The sequence below is a fragment of the Otolemur garnettii genome, unplaced genomic scaffold (assembly GCF_000181295.1).
Source record: "Otolemur garnettii isolate 467f Iridium unplaced genomic scaffold, OtoGar3 scaffold00023, whole genome shotgun sequence".
NCBI classification, from domain to species: domain Eukaryota; kingdom Metazoa; phylum Chordata; class Mammalia; order Primates; family Galagidae; genus Otolemur; species Otolemur garnettii.
In genome coordinates this window covers 12,914,285-12,918,439 of record NW_003852418.1, presented here as the reverse complement: position 1 = coordinate 12,918,439, position 4,155 = coordinate 12,914,285, and the positions used below count along the sequence as shown (strand labels likewise).

Below are 4,155 nucleotides of genomic sequence, written 5' to 3'. Positions count from 1 at the left end.
AAAAAAAAAAAAAAAGAAATAACACTGCTGAGAACAGGTGAGTTCTTATGCGGGTGTGTGTTTTCATTTTCCTTGGATACCATGAAAATTTGAGACCCCGTTTGCTGGTTTTTCCCGTGTCTTTTGTGACAGCCCTATGACACCCCCCCCCGCCCCATCCTTCTCTGTCTGATCATGAAGTGCTGCAGTGGCTCACCTTTTGGTCCTGTACCTCTTTTCCTTCTCTGCTTCCGGGTCTGATGGAGCCAAATCCTGTCCCCTACCAGGCCAAACCCAAACGTGTGGTCTTGCTCCTACCGCGAGCCTATTCTTGCTTCCTGTGGTGTTCCCAGGCTCGGAGAATGGGTTGCTCATTGTGTCAATTGCTCTGGAATCTGTTCATGTCTCTGTCAGCAGTGCCACCACCCTGGTTATCATGGTCCCTGTTGCCATTGTCACCATCATCACTTGCCCCCTGCATCTGTGCTGTTCACTATCTCACGAGGTCTCTTTGCAGCCAGGACTGATGTGGCCGAATGATGTGGTTATGGTGCTTTCTGCTGTAGACCCCCGTGGCTTCCCAGCTCTGTAAGGCCCTGAGTGCCTCAGCCCCGCACTGTCCAGTTTGCTAGCCCCACGTGGCTGTTTAAATTCGGATTTCAAATAATTTAAATAAACTTAGAAATTCAGTTTCAGGGCCAGTCCGCCATTTCAGTGCTTTTCACTCCCACGTGGCCAGTGGTGCCTTGTTGGCTGGCGTTGTACCCTCACGGAGAGTTCTGCTGGGCGGTGCTGTGTGGTGTCCCCCCTCGTGGGCTCCTTCTGACGCAGGCCCTTGGCACATGCTGTTCACATGTTCTTTTTTTTTTTTTGAGACGGACTCTTATTTTGTCACCCTCTGTAGGGTGCTGTGGCATCACAGCTCACAGCAACCTCAGCCTCCCAGGTAGCTGGGACTACAAGTGCTTACTAAGCGTCCAGCTATTTTTAGAGACAGGGTCTTACTCTTGCTCAGGCTGGTCTTGAACTCGTGAGCTTAGGCAGTCTGTCTGCCTCGGCCCCCCAGAGTGCTGGGATTACAGGTGTGAGCCACTGCCTGGCCTTGTTCAGCGTTCTACCTAGAAGGTCCTTTTCTTCCCTTTTCACTTTGGCCTCCGAAGCTTGCTGGGGTCTTTCATGCTCAGGGAGCCTTCCTCTGATGTTTCTCCGTAGAGATCAGATCTGGGAGCCTCTCAATTCCTCTTCTTTCTCATCCAGTTTGACACTCGCTGGTGTGATCATTCAGCTGGATGAATGGAAAGGAATCAAATAATGGAAAGGAATCAAATTAATATCAAATTAATCAAATTAAAGGAATCAAAGGAATCAAATTAATTCCTTTAATGGAAAGGAATCAAATAATATGAAATTTGGGTTCTTCTGGAGGGCATAATATATACAGTGTGGTGGGCAGCCTAATGCCCACTATGTCCACTTTTGAATCCCGTGTGGTGGTGTTATATTATGTGGCACAGGTGATGAAGTTAATGATCTTCAGATGGAAAGATCATCCTGGATTATCCTTGTGGGTCCGGTTTAATTACAGAGGGTCCTTAAATGTGAGTGACGGAGGCAGGAGAGTGAATGTCAGTTGGGGACAGATTGGAAGATGCTGTGCTGTGCCCGGAAGATGGAGGAAGGGGCCATGAGCCGGGGAATACAGGGCCTCTAAGGAGGAAAAGCAAGGAGCCTCCAGAGGACACAGCCCTGCTGCCATCTTGATTTTAACCTCAGGAGACCCATTCTGGCCTTCTGGCTTCTGCAGCTGTAAGATGATACATTTGCATTGTTTTAAGCCACTAAAGTTGCAGTAGTTTGTTACACTGGCAGGGTGAGGCTGATATAGACAGGTGCACCCTGCTGACCTTGGGAGCCGATCCCCACGCTAGGTTCCATCCCATGGAGGTGACTGGCCCCTGGGAGGATACGTCAGAGGCATTTCAAGGCTCATGCTTACCTTGTGCCTGAGAACACAGACTTAAATTGACATGTCTGTGTGACTCATTCCTTGACTGTGGAGGAGAAAAATGAACATTTATTCAGGATCTGCAGTGTTTTGGCTTTGAACTAGTATTTCCTTATTTACATTACACAATGGCCCTTTGATTTTTTTTTTTTTTTTTGGTAGAGACAGAGTCTCATTTTACTGCCCTTGGTAGAGTGCTATGGTGTCACAGCTCACAGCAACCTCCAATTCCTGGGCTTAGGCAATTCTCTTGCCTCAGCCTCCTGAGTAGCTGGGACTACAGACGCCTGCCACAACGCCTGGCTATTTTTTTGTTGCAGTTTGGCCGGGGTTGAGTTTGAACCCACCACCCTCAGTATATGGGGTTGGCACCCTACCCACTGAGCACAGGTGCCACCCAGTGTTGGTTTATTTTAATCCTTGTTTTACTGGTAAGGAAATTAAAATGCCCTTTCTCTTTGCCACGATGGAGGTAGTGACTCTCATTATTCTCAGGAATTATGTCCTAGAAAGTCACTGCGAGCACAGAATTATGGAATGCTGAGCTGTTCTTCCTGGGGGATGTACAGGGACAGGTTCCTATAAGCCTCTGGTCGCAACATCTTTGTCAACTGATCAAAACAGAACTTTGTTTTAGGTGTGTCTCTGCTTAGAGACCCCCGTATTTCATATATATTGTTGATGGACTGACCTTGAACTCATAATTCTTCCCTCCACAAGCTTCTTAAAAACACGTGCATTTTCGGTAAGGAACATCCAGCCTGTCTGGGCTTAGGCACACTCGCCAGCACTTCAGCATCGTGCCAGGGGGTGAAGTGTGGTGGGCACTTGAAATAGAGAAATCACCAAGAAAAAGTGTGAAGGGTGGTGCCTGTGGCTCAAAGAAGTAGGGCGCTGGCCCCATATGCTGGAGGTGGCGGGTTCAAACCCAACCCTGGCCCTCCCCCCCCCAAAAAAGAAAAAGCACTAAAATGTAAAACGTGCAACACTAAACAGACCCTGGAAACTGCTCTTGTTTACAGCGTGTGAGTGGGGAGGGAAGGTGGAGTGAGTCTTGTGCAGCCTCAGCCAGGAGCATGTGGCTGGGGAAGCTAAAATTTTGGCCACACAGTGTGTATCTATGAATGTTTTTGAAAGTACTGTGAGTATTGATTTGGGGGTCTCTGAGTTTTAGGGAGCAGATGCGTTTGCAAACACAGAAATGGCAAATCTCAAGGATCTGCTGTGTATGGGGGTGTGTGTGTCCTTCCTTTGAGAAAATGGAGGTAGGGTCAGGAATACAGCATACCACTTGTTTCAAACTCCTTTCCTTGATGGGGTAGAGGTAGCATGAGGCCTCAGCATAAAGGGGTATGTGCAGGGGGAGAGGGTGTTGTTGGTGAGTGAAATCCAGACTTCCCCAGACCTTCCCTTTCCGAGGTGGAAGAGTTGCACAGAGAGCTTTTTGCTCCCTTCAGATGAGAACCAGCCTTGGCAGCTGTCCATTGAGAAGTGATCTCTGCGTCCTCTGCCAGCTCCCAGCTGCACTGGTGCCATCCACATCCAGTTACAGAGTCCCTTCGCTGACCACAACCAGACCAGGTGTTCTCTGCCTTTGTGGAGACTGGGGTTGTGTTGTTCTAAACCCAGATGGGGATTCGGAGGGATGTTGTGTGGATACTGGAGCCCCATCAGTCAGAGCTTCCCTGGAAAGAGCTCTTCCCAGCTCCTCAGTAGCCTCTGGGAAGGGGAGGTCCCTGTGGGCTGGTCCTCAAGGAGATGGGGCAATGCTTTGAGCTTGACTTCAGCCACGTGTTGGAAGGAGCAGGCAAGGCATTGAACTTCTTTGGACTTCTGGGCCTTTTCAGAACAGAAATTTCTTTTGGTATCTTTACTTAGATGCATTGATGAAAGTCATTGCAAAGGGCTGGCTGTGTTTTATGGCTGCCTTCAGGAATGGACTTGAAGTACCTTTTAACTTACAGCAGTGGTAGATTTTGGTGTAATTTGGAAAGAATAAGACCAGCTGTAGCCTCGGCGCCTGTGGCTCAAGCAGCTAAGGCGCCAGCCACATACGCCTAAGGTGGAGGGTTCGAATCCAGCCCAAGCCACCAAAACAACAATAATGGCTGCAACCAAAAAAAAAGCCGGGTGTTGTGGTGGGCGCCTGTGGTCCCAGCTACTTGGGAGGC

General features: G+C 49.0%; 1 protein-coding gene across 1 annotated transcript in view; it reads left to right on the top strand.

Moving 5' to 3' along the window:
• The first annotated feature begins 3,528 nt into the window (after window positions 1-3,528).
• The window catches only part of ATP9A (ATPase phospholipid transporting 9A (putative)), a 118,323-nt gene continuing 117,696 nt past the window's right edge, over window positions 3,529-4,155 (top strand). The window contains exon 1 of the mRNA XM_003787704.3: window positions 3,529-3,565. The gene's annotated coding sequence lies outside the window, so the exon portion shown is untranslated. The remainder of the gene's footprint in view (window positions 3,566-4,155) is intronic.